The sequence below is a fragment of the Myodes glareolus genome, chromosome 6 (genome assembly GCF_982192425.1).
Source record: "Myodes glareolus chromosome 6, mMyoGla1.1, whole genome shotgun sequence".
Taxonomy (NCBI): Eukaryota; Metazoa; Chordata; class Mammalia; order Rodentia; family Cricetidae; genus Myodes; species Myodes glareolus.
In genome coordinates, this window is record NC_142031.1 from 3133744 (window position 1) to 3152022 (window position 18279).

The window sequence follows — 18279 nt, forward strand, 5'->3', positions numbered from 1 at the left end:
TCTGTGTCCATCCAGACATCTGGTCCCTGTGACAGCCTCCTCCCGGCTTTCGAGAGTAAGCCGCACTGTACAAAGCCCAGCTGATCTCGTCCCTGTTTCCCTATGACCCAGGAGCTCCTTCCTGGTGGGGAAAGCAGGACTGAGCCTGGGACAGTTCTTCTGTTTTCGCCATTAGCTGATGGATGAGAATATGATGGGTGGAGACTGAAGACACAGGAGAAATGAGGTGGGGTTGATCGAGATGCAAAGGGCTGATCGACACAGGGATGTACATTGCACACACACACCCATGTGCTCACAGGGCTTCTGTTCTGTATCAGCTCTCCTGCAGGCTCTGCACCCCGGGGTTCTACAAGCCACAGATCAAGAGGGATAGAAAAGACAATCACGTTTGTGTGGAACGGGTACAAAGTTTCTGCCAGTCCAGCCTGACAGCTCTTAGAACTTACATAGCATCAGGTATTGTAGCTAATCTAGGGGTGCATGGAGAGCGTATGCCTTTTCTATGCAGTGTTACACTATGTTGCTAAAGGGGACTTGAGTACGCATGGAGATTCCCATCTAAGACCTCCCTTGACCAGAGTGTACATACATAACTGGGACAGGCTGGTGTACATCCCATGGTATTGTATATACACACAAGTGCAGCATCTGTTATTGAGTAAAGCGTGAGACCAGCTATACCTTTAATATACATATACAGTAAGCTGGGAAATCTGAAAGAGGGCAGAGATATTCATCATCATGAATGTGTGAAACGGTCATGTTCAGAAGCTCAAGACTCAGACACCTCCAGGATGAGATGAATGGGCGGGAGTGGATGTTGATATTGAGGCCAGATGCCAGGAAGCTGATAACACACACACTGAGGGTAAACAACAAGCTGCCAGCGCTCTGTGGGCCTCCTCTGATGCTGATAGATTGCTCCCAAGGTCACAGAACTCATGATAAATTTCTGGTGCCTGTCACTCACCAGGTCTAGGGCTGGCAGTCATTCAAGAAGTCTGGAAAACTCTGAGCCCTTGAAAACACACTTTGATGTGTGAGCAAACGATGGTTTCCTGAATGGGGTTTCCATCTACCCCAAGATTTGCCGTCTGCCACCCGAGACTGTGAGAGGGAGGAGAGCCAATGTGGGCCACCCTTTTGGCATGCCCATGTGTGACAGAGCTGAGGGGAGCAGGCACGTCCTGGGCTTCACTGTAGAGACACAGAGAGTCAAAGCAGGGTCATGTGATTGGAGTCCGCATCCAGTCTCCTTCCTCCCTGAAGGCCAGGCTGGGGCTGGACTCAAAGTCCTGCTGTCTATCATTCTGGTGACCAGCCCCTCCTGAGTCAACTCATTAGCATATGATCCAGTGCCTCCGAGAGGCTCATGAATAACGAAAAACTGCTCCAATTACTGGGGACATTCCGAAGATTGAGTTCCTCTTCCAAAGTAGGGACAAAGGCCAGTCAAATCCTTTACTGTAAACATCTTGTTAAGAAAACAACTGAAGGACACAATTATTGAAAACAGAAAGTAACACTAACAGGAACGCTCCCATCTGAGTGGAAACAATGCTCCACTTCCTCGGTGAGGGCCAGAGGACTAACTGCTCCCACCAAGTCCACCCTGAGTGGTGTGGAGGGTCTCCAGGGTCCCTGCATCCGTAGAAGGACCACAGATGGCACTCACTCATCAAAGCACCTTCTCGGGAATGGAGCTGCCTCAGCGGTCACGGCGTGTTTTACAGTGTGAGCTTGACTACCTGAGTTCAATCCCCGGAGCCAGGACAGAGGCAAAGAACTGATCACAGAAACCAGTTCTACTTATACATACATGTGACATGCACACATGCGTGTGCACAAGCGTGTGTGTGCATGCACACAATTACACAAACACATGCACACATACAATACAAAGGAATTAATGAAATGTAAAAACAAACCTCTGGGACTTGATTTTGGGCTCTGCCACATTGGTTGGATGACAGCGAGACTCCATTCATGGTAGTCTCTGAGGTAGGAGGCTAGAGAGGAAAAAAGTTTCAGATAGCAAGATTGGCATGTGAAAAAACACCAATGACAGAGAAAGACTGGAAACCCCTTCTCCTTGGGCTACTTGACCCAGCTCTCTGGCCCATGCCCCTTCTCAGGAGGGTCTCCTAGTTTTATTAATAAATGATCTCTATTACTATTCATGTATCCCTGATCCAATTCATTGATCTTAGACTTCGTTCCAGACTCAAGATCCTGGAAACCCCAGTCAGTGCCCTCTGGTTTCTTATCCATGCGTACAACATTTCTAGCCCTAAGATAAAAGCATCAGGTTTGGGGACTGTCACCAGGGAGGAACAGTAGAGCAGGTACACAGCTCAGCAGCCATGGCAGAGGTACCCCTGGAAGAATAACAAAGTGTCCCCTTCGTCTTTCTCACCTGTCACTTGAGTATAGACTGGCCTAGCTGTTTCCCCTCGTACAGGAAGATTTGTAGGAAGCCTTTGTTCACCTTTTGAGCAAACAGTAGCCTCCCTCCCTCCCTGGCACTCAACAGACACAGGTAAACTTAGCAACCAATGAACAGGAAATGCTGCCTCCCGTCCTGTCCTTCAGGCATCCCACTGGCAAGCACAGCCCATGCTTCAGGCTGTTGCTATTCTAGGAAACAGTGGTCAGTCTGAGCTTTGCTTATTGTCTGTCTGTCCCAGGAGAATGTCAACACTCGGGCTTGTCACTCTGGCTCTAGGCTATGCTGGCCATTGGGTTGATGAACAGCACGTAAAGTGGGGAACTGGAAAACCTAGCCCATCAAAATCCACCCCGCCAGTCTCCTGCCATGCTTCTGGCTATCCACAGGCTGTTGCACCCACCCCCAGTCTGAGGTTCCTGGCTCTGTCTGGAGCCCCCTCTGCTCCCCTCCATGTCCCATGAGACAGACTAACCTAGGCTTAGGCCCCTTTTGAACACCAGAGGGGTCACAGGTCACACTCATTCTCCACCCAAACTCATGAAACACTCAGATCAACAAGGGTCAGGCAGGTAGACATGGGAAAGAGTGAGATCCGACAGGTACACCCTAATAGATTAGTGTCTTTAACCCTGTCCAGACACACAGCCAGCAGAAGCAGATTCCAGAGCTGTGCGTGCTGAGGGCCAGCAGGTATTTCACACACTCAGAATTTTATAACAGAACACCAAGGCCTGGGAGCTCCAAGAGCAGACACTGCTGTCTCTGGAGATTGGCAGTCCAAACTTAAGGTCTGGGCGCATCCAGGTTTGTACACACCACTCTAACTGAAGGTCCCTCACAGGGCAGAGAGAGACTGGTCCCCGACACAACCAAGAGTCCTCTCGTATATAACCACATTTTCCACCCCCTTAGAATCTATCTCCACCTTCAACATACAGATTTATGGGGACATTCTATTTCATAGCAGGAGGCCAGGGTGTTTTGAAAGTAGGTATGAGAAGGGAGTAGGGGTTTCCCCACCCCAGCACCCCACTTCCTTCCACAGTGCTTCTGTTCACAGTCTGTTCCCCGAGCAGCTTTTGTTCCTTATGCCCCACTTAGCCCTTGACTTGAGGACTTGACCCATGCCAGTCACGCTGCCTGGGCTGTGCTCTGCCCCTCCCCCCCGCAGATGCTTTTTCCTTATGTGCTTTACCTGTAAACTCTCTGTAGCATCTGCCTTCCCATTGGTGGGGCCTTGTACTGGGCACTGTCTGCCATTCACCTCTTCCACCGGGCTCCCGACTCTGGAGACACGACTGCACGGAGTCCTCCTGGTTTGCTCCACAATGACTTCATTGCGCCCCAGGCCTGGCACAGAGTGAAGCTCAGCACCTAGACAGGCCTCAGAGACTCCTAGCCCTGTGGGCACTCTGATGCACACACTGCTACTGGTGCAATTCTCTAAGTTTTAGGGATGGGGTGTAGAGAAAGGTGGGGTGCAGCTTCACTTTGAAGACAGGAGGGAGAATCTTGGAGGATGACTTGCCTGCCAGCTTACTGATGGTGACTTCTCGCTGGGGGCCATCATCAGGAATTCATACTCTATTCCTTCATGAGGAGTTGTGACAGCTAATATAGGCTGTCAGTCAACTTGACAGGACCTAGACTTACATAAGAGACAGACATGTGGGTGGGCCTATGAGGGAGTATCCATATTGGGTTAACTGAGGTAGGAAGACCCTAAATATAGGTGGCATCATCCCATGGGTTGGGGTCCTGGACTGGATAAAGAGGAGAAAGTGAGCTGAGTACCAGCATCTATCTCTCTCCAGTTCCTGGCTACAGATGCAATGTGACCAGCTGCCTCATGCTCCTGCCTCCGTGTCTTCCTGCCCTGATGGGCTGCATCTTTGAATTGTGAGCCTCATTAAACCCTCCTTCCTTAAATTATTTTTATTAAAATTTTTTTCATAGCAATGATAAAAGCTCATTCGCAAGATCAGGTACAGTTGTTTCAACCTAAGAGCGTTTCTACGTGCTTGTCACTTCAAAACTCACACACCCGCCTTTCTGCTCTGTCTGAATTGTTTTCAGGCTTTCCCACTTGACACTCTCATCCCCAGACTGGCATTTCGAGTGGTGTGTGATTCCCAAACATGAGGAGGTCTGTTCAGGACTTTCCAACGTTGAGCTGTTCAGTCCCAGCAGTGACTCCTGCAGGTTGGAGGGAGCACAGCGGGAGGGGATCACTGCCACTCCATACAGATACTATGTTACTGTTGCCTTTAATGTGAGTCTATGCGACAAATGTTGCCTCAAGGACATTTTAATCCCTTTGTAACAGCCTTGTAATAAAACCTTGCTGAAAGAACTCAGAGAGTCTAAATTCTCTTCATTGATTCTCTGGAATGTGTATGATCCTGAGAAGCCCTGGAAGGGAGAAAAAAAGGAAAAACAAGAGACAGGTGTTGGTTTCCAAGCAGCATCTCTAGTAGACACAGCTCTGAGGAGAAGAGGGTGAGTCCAGGTTGGGGACAATCACAGCAGAGGGGTGTCCTGCTCCCCTTGGGACTGAGGCAATATGGATAGGCTGGGAGGACAGAGACCAGTCTAGAAGGATCCTCACTGTCACGAGAATGGTGGCAACACTGGAGTCTGAACATTCACATGCCCATGGTGCGTAGGGTCTTCTTCTCCACATGCTCATTCCGGGTGTGTGCTCCCGGATGCGACTCAGAGCACAACTTAGCTGTTCTTATCCGTGACACACTCACTGTGTGTGACACACCCGTCAATGGACGCTGACCCTTCAAGGAGAATTTGCAGGCTGTCATCAGCCGAGATGTGTCTCACAGACACATACGTGGAGTCTAAGTTTCCACACCTCACAATGGGGTTACATTTGGAGGAAAAGTCTTTGGAGATGCAACTTGGCATGATGAGAAATCTCAGTTGTCAACTGATGGGGTTTAAAGTCACCATAGAAACCAACACCATCTGATTGGCTTGATTAAGAAGGGGATATCCACCTAGAACATAGCTGCTCAGTTTCCCATCATGCTGCTGCTGCCCTGACTGCCCCACCATGGTGGGCTACAGTCTTGGAGGGTGATTGAAATAAACTCTTCCTTCCGTAAGTTGCTTTTGCCAGGTGTGCTAGGGCAACAATGAGACAAGTAACGCACATGGTAAAAGGAGCACACACAGTACTAAAGCTAAGTAACACACACACTGTAAATGGGGTACCCACAGTGTTAAAACCAAGCTACCTGGTGCCCTTAAAAAGAGAGATTAGAGGCTGAGGGATGTGGCTCGGGGACAGAGGGCCACTTTCAATCCCAAGGACAAAGTGACAAAAGAGGAGGTTAGGATGGAGACCCAGGAAAGCAGGGGGAGGAGAACTCTGAGCCCCAGAGGGGCCCATGAGGAACCGGCCTGCTCACAGGGCGCTCCTGACCTAGGACCCTGACAGCCTTCTCACAGCGAGCTGGGGCATCCTGACCGCCAGGAGGCAGAGTCACGCCCATGCGTATGCCATGCGCATGCCACGCGTACTCCTCCATGCACACACCATGCACACTCCATGCACACACTCCATGCACACCCCTCCATGCACACGCCATGAACACACCAGGCGCACTCCTCTATGTGCACGCCATGTACACTCCATGCGCACCCCTCCATGCACACGCCATGCACACTCCATACGCACTTCTCCATGCACACGCCACGCACACTCCATGCAAATTCCATGCACCCCAAGGATTCAACAACTGGATACAGACCCTGTCTCTGCAAGTCAGTGTGAGTAGAGACTCAGTTCTACAGGCAACTGAGCAGGATATGTTAAAGTGCCAATCAGGAACAGAAATTAAGCAATCTGAAGTGAACGAGCAGGAAGGACCACTCTGCTGGGCACGGGCAGCATCTTTGATCAGATGGGCTTCAAAGGTCAGCTCCAAGGGGCACGGGAGGGGGGGCAGACTGGAAATGTAAAGTGAGACTTCCAGCTCAGCCCCATGACATCAGTGTGAAAGGACAGAAGCCCTGAGGAAGCGGCACTGTCCTAGGTGAACTGGGTCCTCCCCATTAGAGCCCCTGCCCACCCCTTGCAGGCAGGCAGCATTTGCATATGTGTGAATGACTTCACTGTTTAATTTAGGCTTCTACAACTCATTCCTGCAGGGGTGAGAAGTGCCACTGTTGATTTTCTGCAGGTTCAGGCCTGTGGAGACAGTAGGCATCAGATGCCCCGGCCGGAATGACAGCCTCTGAGACAGCAACTTCTCTCCCACCCAGTGCCCCTCCTACCACTCCAGAAGGCTTCCCATCGAAGTGTCTTGGCTCATCCCTGGCCTGCTGGACTGAACCCTCTGCTTCTTTCTGAAACATAGGAATGTGTCTCCAAAAACTGAGTGGGTACAATTCAGACCCCTTCCTTTGAAAGCAGCACCCCAACTTGCAGGGATGTCATAGGGTTGCCTCTCCCAAATCAATGTGCTGAGAGATTCACCCCTAGTGTGGGGAGCGAGGAGACCAGGTCTTAGGCAAGTGGCTGGGTAATGCGGACAGGGCCCATGATGGGATGGGTGAGCTAAGAGCTTGCTGCACACAAGGACCTGAGTTCAGATATCTAACACCCATGTGGGAAGAAAGGTAGGATGTGGCAAGACTCTCCTGTAATTCTAGCACTGGGGACTCCTGAGGCTTGGTCACAAGTCAATGGAATTCAGGTTCAGAGAGAGATGCTGTCTCTCAGGCAGTGACTAAGGTGGAGAGCGAGAAAGAAAGATATTCAACACTGACCACTGGCCTCCACATGTACCTGCATATGAATGTGCACCCACACACACACAGACACACATATACATACATGCAAACACATCACAACACTACATACACATGCATACACACATGCACATACATCACATATCACACACATAAACACACATTTCACACTACACATACATCACACACCACATATACGCATCACACATACACATACACACACACACACACACACACACACACACAAATTGATTTCCCTATCAAAGAGGCCCAAGGGCTTGTTCTTCCATCCACAGCGCACAGACGCAGTTAGGAGGTAGAGATGATGACTTCTCTTCAACAGACGACAGGGCTGCAGTCCCTTGGTCTTGCAGTCTCCAGGATGAGGGTGACAGGCTCCCTGTGTTTAAGCAGCTCTGTTCATGGTATTTGTCACAGCAGCCCGCCCTAGCATGCTTCTCTGCAGCTGTGACAAACCCGCTCACCAAAACCTAACCTTGTTAGGAAAGGGTTCATTTCGGCTCATAACTACACCACTCGCGAAGGCGGGAACTGAAGCAGAGATGGCGGAGGAATGCTGCTGTCTGGTTTGCCTCCTCTGGTTTGCTCTGCTAGCTTTCTTATACATCCCAGGCCAAACTACCTAGGGATGACACCGCCCCCAGTGGCCTGGGCTCTTCTACATCAATTAGAAATTAAGTAAATTTCTCACAGACACACCAGCAAGCCAGTCTGATGGAGGGAATTCTTCAGTAGGGCTGTCTCTTACCAGGTGACTCTGGTTTGTGTCAGTTGACAAAACTTCCCAGCACACATAGGAAAAGGCTGCAAAAGGAGCAGACAGGACTGCTGCCAGACCTCCACCATCATGGGCCACGTGCACGCTCCCAGGAAGGGCCTGTCCCAGTCCGTGCTGCTACTGTAAGCCTTTCAAGTACATAGTGGCAAGAGCAAGGCTGGAGCTTCCAGCACGGAGGCACAGTGCAGACAAGGACTATAAAAGCCGGGGACTGATCGAATGAGAGCTCACCAAGGCCAGCTGGACTGGGACTGAACGAGCATGTGATCAAACCGGATTCTCTGAATGTGGCTGACATGGGGGCTGACTGAGCCCCCAAGGTCCAAATGAAGTCTGAGAAGCCATTGACAATGGCACTGGGTCTTGTTTCGTCTGCATGGACTGGCCTGGACCTGGAGGGAGGGGGGAGGAACTTAGATTTCCCACAGGACAGGAAACCCTGACTGCTCTTGGGAATGGTGAGGGAGGAGGAGAGGGAGTGGGGGGAGCGGGAGGGTATTGGGAGGAGGGGAGAAAGTGGAAAGAGTGTTTTCGAATACTTGAATAAACAAGTCTAAGGGGGGGGGAGCCGCAGACACGTGGAGCCGTTGCCCCCAAGCTCCCTGCAGTTTCTTGACCCACTTGAGCCCACCCTGTAAGACACCACAGCGGAGTGACAAGGAGGTGTCTCGCAGCTGGAGTCCCCCATTTCTACAACTTTAAAATCTTAATTCGTGATTGAGAAAAAGGCGTGACAAATGGCAGGAGAGAAAAAGAGCTGCCTGCCCCCTAAGGAAGGCTGCTCCAAAAACCCTTAGGGCGTCACAAGGAACTATAGTGAACCTTTGCCTCTCTTCCCAAAGGGTGTCAGGGGAGTCTGCAGACAGTCTGCCAGTGGCCTTGCCAGGTCCAGAATGACAGCCTCAAATGCCATCCATCGGCAAAGACATACCCATATAGAGGAGCCCGTTGCACAGAAGGAGCCGAGGGAGGGCTGAGTATTGCCCTAGATCCCAGGACCCAATGTCTCTGACACTCCATGAAGAACCTTTGGAACTCTGCCCTGGACTGCAGCGTACGGGCCAGAGGAGCTGGAGGTGTTGTCTTAGCAGAGCCAAGATGCGAGAGCCTTGGATATAGGTCCATCCACTTCTCCGCATCCTCTTCAGTCTCTCTACACTACGGCTCTAATCTGGAGAAAGTGGCTGTGGATGCTCAGGGGAGCTTTTTTCCTCTTTAATAGATTTGCTCCAGCTGGAAGCTTGTGTCTCAGACAGTGTGTTGAATCAGGCAAAGCCATTCAGACATGGGTTTACAGAGGGGACACTATATATCTGACAGAGGATCAATGTGTCTCTCAGCCCTCATCAGAGAAGCTTTTATTTACAGTAGACGGTGATCAACACAGAGACCCATAACTGGCCAAAGTGGATGAGACGACTGTGTGCTCAGCCCTAAGTGGGGCTTCTACAGGGCACCTGCCTCTCAAGGCTCAGGGATTATGCAGAAGTGGGCATGGAAAGACAGAAGGGAGCCGGAGGTGGTGAATGGCTGCGGGGGACAGTATCTTCCTGGCATTGTGGGGTAGCTCTGCATACGACCTCCCAGCAGTTATGTCAGCCATACAGAGGACCCACGGAAACTTAACCCAGGCTGAATCCCAGCATGGAAAAGGGAGGTGATCACGGAGTCCCACGCTTAGCTGAGGAGCTATTGACGATTGGTAGATCCTGGGAGAGGACTCAGCTGTTTTCTTTAAGAATATGAGCCCTGGTAGGTCAACCCCAGTCTAGTGGAAGGTCTGCACCTTAAAGAACATATGGGCAACACAAACCAAACTTGATGGGTACTTGAGAAAAATGACACAAAATTGGGTAGGGAAGGGGGTGGATATGGGAGGAGCTGGAGGAAGGGTTTAGTATGATCAGAATACATGTATGAAATCGAAAAGGGGATATTTATGGGGCTGCGTCTTTCAAGGTCCCTTAGAAATGAATGTATAACTGGATGTGGAGATGTAATTAACAGAGTATCCTGATACGGTCCTAATGTTAAACTAAAGCACCATTATTCCAGGGTCCAACCCGGGAACCAAGGAGATTCTTGAGTCTTCTATATGGAGATGGGGTGATGGCTTACAGTCAGGAACATGGGTGACCCCGAAGCAGCCACAGTATTAGTCTTCACCCAGCATGGATGATATTTTCATATGACTACAAAGATAGCATACAGAGACAACTGCTTAGATGGAGCCCCTCTCAATTAACCTTCCCCAGCTATGCAGTCTACCGCCCCCCAAGACCCAAGGCCAGATACAGCTAGGGCAGAATTTCATGTAAATAGCTGGAGTCTTAGTTGCAGGTCAGTGAGCTTCCCCAGGCCGCCTTCTGTGAGAAGACGCCAAGAGTCCACAGGCCCAGCTGTGACCCACACTCGGAAGCAGTAAGGCTGCTCCGATGAAGATGGCTGCTGTGTTCTTCAGAGGGCCACATTCTACAACAAAGAATCCACATGCCGCCTGGCCAGCAGTGTCCCCGAGGAGATGTCAGCACGTTGGGCCTCTCCTCTGTCGTGGAGAGGCATTGCAAACTGTGGTTTGGGGCTCCACCCCCCAACCTAACAAACAAGGAGGAAAGCCAGCCCTCAGCAAACTTCTTGCTTCCTGCTCCCACAGAGATGCTGACACAGCCAGCGGGGAGACGAATGAATTAGAGAAATTTCAACGGTGGCACAAACAGGACTCTCAGCAGGGACAACCCCCTTGTCTTTCAGAAGTGCTTGTCAGCTGATCTCACCTGGAGTGAGAATAGGGACCACCCCGTCATTGCCCAGGGCAGCCACATGGGCTCCTAGGTTCCCTGCCTGAGCTTCCTCATGGGTCCAAAGCCTGACTCTTCTCATTCTCAAAGTAGCCGTGTGACCCACTTCAGTGAGGTCAAGGTCAGGACTTTGACATTGCAATTCCGTTAATGCACGCTTGGGCCAGGTTGGAGACCGCACTGCGATCCGGTTCTGCTCAAATCAGGAGGCGGCTGCTAAGAGAGGAAGAGAAAAAGACCTACAGGTGTGAGGGTTAGGGACTTTGACACCCCCCCCCCCCCCGCGCGCCCCGACCTCCCCAATCCTCTCCTGCTCTGTTCTGTTCAGGAGAGGCTGTTCCTACAGGGCCCACTTTGGGATGTGAAAGGCCTGTCCCTTAGCTGCACCGGTCAGACTCCAGCCTGAATCCATTCTCTCTCAGGGAACCTCATCTTTTTGGCTCATTCCCGGAGAACGTGTGAATCATTTCCTGCTGTGGTCTCACTAGGGGCAGAGGCGTTAAGAGTGGCAGACACTCTGCTCAGGATCTCAGCTCATTCGCACCCATCACGCGGCTCTGGAGAGGGCATTTCGTAGGCTTCTCTGAGAGGTCAAGAAACTACCTCATTGTTCACGGCTCCTGGCAGGCAGGGCTGACCCAGCTCTAGCCTTTCCAGCCACACAGGCTGTGTCCCTGATTCAGGACCTATTTATTTACTGAGGAAGAAAAACTAAGCAGCACCCCATCTGCTTGCTTGAGGTCTACCTGACTTCCAGAACCCTGTCTCTTCCGGGCCTCCTCTCCAGACTCTTCTTGCACACCTAACCTGTAGCTCATGAGAAAGGAAGTCAGACAATATAACTTATTCTGGTTTCGTATGGCTAACCAGCTGCTGCTCCACTCCACAGGGTAATGCAGTCCTTTCGGCAGCCGGCCAGATGGGGGACAGACAGCGCAAGGCCTGGTGACTTTCTTCGGCTGTTGAGCTTAGAGGGAGCAAGGCAGGCCTGTGGGACTGTGTGGCCACCTCTACTGAATACTCAGAGTTGGGAGAAATCTTAGTAGAGAAGGTTCTAGAAGATGAGTACAGCCTCTGAGTGGGAGCATGGCCTCCCCATCCCTCTCCAGGCCCAAAGAGCCCCAGGTTGTCACACTGATGAACCCACAATTCAGGAAAGGTGATTGCAGACCAACCCCAGCTTCCTGCCACTGCTTCTTCATCCCAGAGAGCTGGGGCCTGGGGCTCGGCATGTCCAACTTAAAGCTGGACTACCTCACAGGGACATGGAGCTTCCAGAAGAATGTCAAGGCAGCCAGAGCTGGGGGTGGGGGTTGGTTCCTAAGAGCCTGCTCTTCCTCCAACAGGGCGCTCGGGAGTGTAGTGCTGATGTCACCATCCTGAGTCTCTGGCGGCCCTGAATTGAGAGAAGTATGAGAGAAACCTGTCCAGCAAACAGCCAGACTTTTCACACTCCAGGCTGTGCAGGGACAGCGGGCCGTGGGGACTTCACCCAGAACCCACAGAGAGCGGTGACAGCTCCAGCATCCCACTCACTCACTCTCCCTAGAGTCTAAAGATGCATGAGGTGGGACTTTGACCAAGGACAGGGTTCTGACAAGGCCTCTGAGTGCCCAGCCTGGAGGAACATCTCCTCCAAGGTATTCCCAAGCCTGGAGAAAGCGTAGCCAGGTCTCTCTGGCTGCAGCAGTTTATTGTTGTGGGGTCATTCTATGCCTGTCAGATCCTCAGCATCACCCCTGTGAGATGTCCTCTCGGGGGTGATGACCAAAACCATCTGCCGCTGACCAAGGTGGCTGGGAACAAAGCCATTCTTCATCCAGACTCTCCAAATCTCCCTCTAGGCACATGCTAGGGGACACAGACAACTTTTCGATTCGTCATAATGGGCAGCTTACTCTAGAATCGCAAGCTCTGTCTTTGGACATCACAACAGGACACTGTCCGTCTACAAAATTCACGCTATGCAATTAGTGTTACAAGATCATAAAACATTTTCACGGTGCACTGGGAACATAGCTCGGTGGGTAGACTGCTTGCCTAGGATACACAAACCCCATCACGCCATGAACAGGACATGGCGTGCATGCCTGTAACCTCAGCATGCAGGTTCAGACATTAAAGTAATCCTTGACGCCATCGTGGGTTTAAGGCCTACCTGGGCTAGAGATTGTGTTTCATGGAGAAAATCCATGTTTTAAATATGTTTGTGATTTTCCATTTGTCCACATACCTAGGTGTCATGTGACTTTGAGACCTCAGGGTGAACAGGTTTGAATTCTAAAACCTTCTCAGGTTCCCAAGTAGCCATTGGGACATTTATATGTGTGAAATTGTGTCTTCAACCAACCTAAAAAGAGACTTTCAGTGTTTTAGAGGTAATTGAGACATCTTGACTTAGGTCACCTTTTAGGTTGACCTCCAGTTAGGGAAAAGAAACCTGTATTTTAAACGGCCCAGGCCATTCTCAGGAATCAAGGCATCAAACGCCTGCTTTGGCAGTGAGAAGGACAGCCTTCTAGACATCTTCTCACCAGCTTTTCTCCATACACAGCTCCAAGCACCATATATTCAAGCGGCCTGAACCTCAGGGGCTACACAGAGCTCCACAGTCAAAGGCAAGAGAGGCACAGCAGGCACTGTTGAAGTTACTGTCTTCCTTCTAACCCCCTGCGGTGAGGGGATCAGTCAAGTCGGGTGGACTCAGGGCCATGAGCCACAGGTGCGCATCCCGTAGAGCCATAGATGTGGGTCAGGAACACAGCAGGCAGCAGAAGGAAGGTGGTAAAATCTGGGTGTGGGTGGTGGGGCATGGAACCCCACAGAGAGCTGTTTAAAGTCAGGACCACCAAGCCCTAGTCAGGGCACCTTTTTATCACAGAACCTACAAGCTTAAAGAAATCTCTCCCTCTCAGACACAAAAAGCAGAGACATGAACATCTTACTTTGGCCTGTGTTGCTTCTGAGAACCTTCAGCCTGGGTGTCTGTGATAGACTTCGGCTGTACTACGGCACGGAACTCACCATTCTCACACTGTCAACGGCAGTGCTGGGGCCAAGGGGCCGAGCTGAGCAAGTGCAGCACTGTGCTGTGCCTCTAGTCTGAGTGTTGGCTGCCTGGCTCCCTGCAGGAGGTGTTTAGCTTCCAGGTGAGGCTCAGAGAAAACATCTAGTCTAAAATGATCAGCAAGGACAGATGCCGGGAGGAAGCGTGAAAGCTCCGTGGGGCCAGGTTGAGAAGGTTGCTCAGCACTGGCGATCACCAGTGTTTGATACACTGACAGGGCTGTGGAGGGAACAGAGCTGGGAAGTTTGTATAGATGGGCAAGGGTTGAGATCGTAGCGGGGGGAGGAGGGAACCAAGGCTGACACTGGGGCGGGGGAGGCCCCTCTCTGGTGTTCCGCATCCACCCGCCTATCTAGAGGGTGCCCCGGGACTTGGCATCTAACTGTGCTGGCTTCGGAGACAGAGCCCGAGACCCCAGCAGAGGAGAGTTCATGCCCCCTAGCACCCGCCAGCTGGTCCACTCACATAAGCAGCTGCAGAAGGAGGGGGGCGGTGCACAGAGGCAAAGTCGGAAGAGAGAGAGGGAGGCCGAGCAAGCAAAGACTGAGTCTCTTCTCCTGGTACTCCACAGACTGAGTTCTCTCCAAGTCTCTTGTCCAGGCCCAGCAACCCAGCTGACCTATCACCCCGACCCTGCTGATGTACCCTCCCTCCGTTCCCTGCTAGTCCAAGCTGCTTCCTGGGCTACATTAAAAACAAGAAGGAGGCTTCCTATCTATGAGGGTTGGGGCTTCAGGCAAGAATGTCAGGTTGCTTAATGCTATCCTTGAGGTTGGTGAGACTCCCTGCTTTGTTCAGGGACTCCCCTAATTCTTTGGGTAGTCATAGCTCTTGGCAGTTGGAAAAGCAAGTTCTGAGGCACCTGTCCCATTCTTGTTCCCTCCTGGAAGCTCCATCATTTGGTCTCTTCCGTCCTTTAACCTAGCCCTCCATGCTGGACTACGTCCCCTGTAGCCCTCCATGCTGGACTATGTCCCCTGAGAAAGATGTAGAAACTGATGTTGGAGAAGACAAAAGGGTGCACGGCCCTCCTGACTTCCCACATGGGGACAGAGTAATGGCAGCAGCTGGGGAGGGAAAAGAGAAGACCCCCTCCAAGGCACCGCCCTGGGATCACCTGTCCTGGCCTCGGCTAACTGCCTCACAGGGGAGCCTGATGGCCCAGGTCGTGAGAGTATGAACAAACACACATTCCTGGAGAGCCTGGCGAAAAGTCACTCCCCCTAGGCTTCCAGCCCCCCACCCCCGCCCATGGATAGACAGCCCAGGTTGGGACAAGCCCAGGTGTGCTCTGGGAAAGAGTCTTCCTAGCATCTGCCCAGGACACCCTCCTTGCAAACAGTTCTCCCACAGCCTCTCTGCTTGCTGGGAAACATAAACAATCCCTCCCCCAACATCCAGGAACAAGAACCCAAGAAAACCAAAAGCTGGCCGTCCCCTCCTGCGCCCGGCTTTGTTTGGTGTGTTAATTGAACTGATTTCTATTCCTGCTGGAGGATGAGAGGGAAAGCAGGTTTAACGATCTAAATGCAATTTGCATATAAAGCTATGAGGCGAAGCAGACAGATTTTCTATTACCCAGCCAATAACAGGCTCCTTTCCCGGCAAAATGGCTTTCTGGAGGGAATGAACGGCCCGTGTGGGGAGGGAAGGCAGGCTGGGCTCCAGCGAGGCTCCAGGAAGGAGGGCTCTGCAGCTGGTGCAGTGCCCTGCCTGGCTCGGGAGTGTCCTCCCAGCAGACAATGCACCTCCCGGGAGAGGCGATAAGACAGGCAACCTCCCCTGTCTCTGTTCGCTGGAGCAGGCCTGGCCTGTTTTGGTTCTCCTCTCTCCTCTTTGGCATCTCGAGGAGACAGGCGTGGATATCTGCCCTGGGTTGCCGCCACTCTGGGGAATGGTAGAGATTGTATGTCGGCTTTCCAGATGAGGTTGAGAGCATTCCTGAAGTCAGTGGTCAGGGTGGAAGCATGCATGGGTCCAGCTGCCAATGGCTGGAAGGTGCGTCCAACCTTCTCCACGACAGTGACCAGGTCCATGTGCACCTTTCTGCGGTTCACACAGAACTCGAGTGAGATGTGAGGTGTTGACCTTGAAGTGACCATTGTTTCTTGCTCATGTGTCTCCATTGCATGGCCAAGGTGTGGGACAAGGTGATGGTGAAGGAATCTCAGGACTGAATGACGTACCGGGAACTGGCTGCCTGAAGAACACAGGAGCTCTCTGTGCCTGACTGCTGACGCTCTTCCCTGCTCAGTGACTTAGGGAGTTGGGCTGCCAGCTTAATTTAATCTAAGGCTCCTGGCCTAGAGGAAGCTGCTGCCCAGGATAGGGACTAGCCATTAAGAGCAGACTGGAGGGAGGAGTCACTGACTGCCCCAGCTACCGACTGTGGAGAGTGTGACTGTAGATCTAAAGGGCAGAGTGCCCCAAGGGCCCAGCTGAGACAAGGCTGCCAACCACCAGCTACATGGCATTCATAAGAGATACCTGTGTCCCATGCCCAGAACTGTGAGGGTGACGTTAGTTAGAAACAAATTTTTGAAGTTCAGTAAAGGATCTTGCAATGAGATCATCTTGGCTAGAGAGTGGGTCTAGGTCCAGCGATGGAACAGCTGGCCCTCTGAGTTCCACCTGCAGCAGGTCACGTCTGCATCAGACATGAACAAATGTTCCCACACAACATTATCTACCATCTATTTACACTTGGCTAGGTATTATAAAATCTCAAGATGATTGACAGCAAGGCAGACCAGGGGTTTCACTGGGCACCCAGCAGGGGCTGAGCTTTTAACACCACTTTCCATGATAATGGCAAGTTCTGTAAATTTATAATGTAAATACTCCTGTAACTAAGCAAAGACAGGAAATGGGGCAATTTGACTCCTAATTAACAGCTACTGAACTCTCTTTGGCTGTTCAAGCTGCCTTGAGCAAACTGACCATCGGTCTAACAGCCAGACAACCCATCCTTGTGCCAGTACAAGCTGCCTTCAGCAAACACTCCACGGATGCCTTGAGACTGCTATGTGAAAGATTGCAGCTGATGTCCTGGCTCCTGAAGACACGGCCCCAACTGTGCTTGAAGCAGTAAAATATATGTATTTGTAGACACAAGCCTGCTTGGACCATTTCTGCCTTGGCACTTCCCCTAGAGGAGGACATTGTGACATGGTAATGACTGACGGGCACCAAGAGGCAAAGCAAGAGACTGTGATTGGTCCAATGTGAACAGGTATGATTGGTCCAAACATCGCTTCTCTGGCTATCTAAGGAGTTCCAGCCTTGAGTGGTAGCTTAATCCCATAGACAAGCCATTACAGGCACTGGGGGCACTGCCCCAACTGTTGTTCAACTGAAGATCCCACGGCCACTATACAAAACAGATTATCCACTTCCCGCCCTCTCACAACCCCTATGCATGGGCTGACTCGATACCACCCATCCAGTTCTCAGTTTCTGATCTTCAAGAACCAGCCTACTGTCCTGAGCCTCTGGCCCGACTACCAGTACAAAGCACTGGCAACCGCCATGTGGATGCCTAAGAAATGCCAGACAGAGGTCTTGGCAAGATTGCTTGACAGTTGAAGAAGTGGATCCATGCCTTTGATCTGTCCATCAGTAGGACCATGAAGGCCTGTCTGCTGGCCTAGTCTGCTACGGATCCAGAAGGCCATCTTCTCCATCTGTCCAGTTCCTGCCCTTGCTGTGGGAGAAGACACCAGAGTCCTCCCCAGGCACAAAAGGTACACAGTTCCTGAATAGTTTTCTTAGGATGAATAGCATCTTGGCACAGACTCCCCATTAGGGCTCCCACAGGAAGGAAGGGATCAGGCATGGGGGATGTGGGCATGCACACATATTGACAATGTCATGCTATCTTTGACAACTCTGTGTAGGAATGGGGAACCACCTGGCTGATGGATCTTCTGGATGCTTCTCCCTCTTAGGAGAGCTGCCGAGCAGACCACAGAAGGAAGTGTGAGCTCTGTCCTGGCTAAAACATGTGGCAGTCTCCACCCACAATATTTCAGGATGTGGCTATTTGTAAACAGGTTCTTGTAGGTTGAAAATTGAGCCCTGGAGTGCTTAGGGTGCCCACAATGCAGTAGGACTGGGTGAATGTGAACGTAAGATTCTGGACAAAATCTCTGCCCCCAAGCTTATACCCTAGCACCCAAATGCTTGTTCAACAGAGGTGGTGCCCTGAAATGACCTGGCTGCAGCCTTCGACATGGCTGACTAGTTCAAGAGTGGCAGGAAGAGGGAGGGAAGCAGAGAGACAGAGCAGTGATGAGAGAAGGGGAGGGTGGCCACCAGAAGGCTGCTAGAAGTCGGAATGAGAACCTGCAGATGGTGGTCACTAGAATCTTTGAGAGCTGTGAAGCTTCAGGAC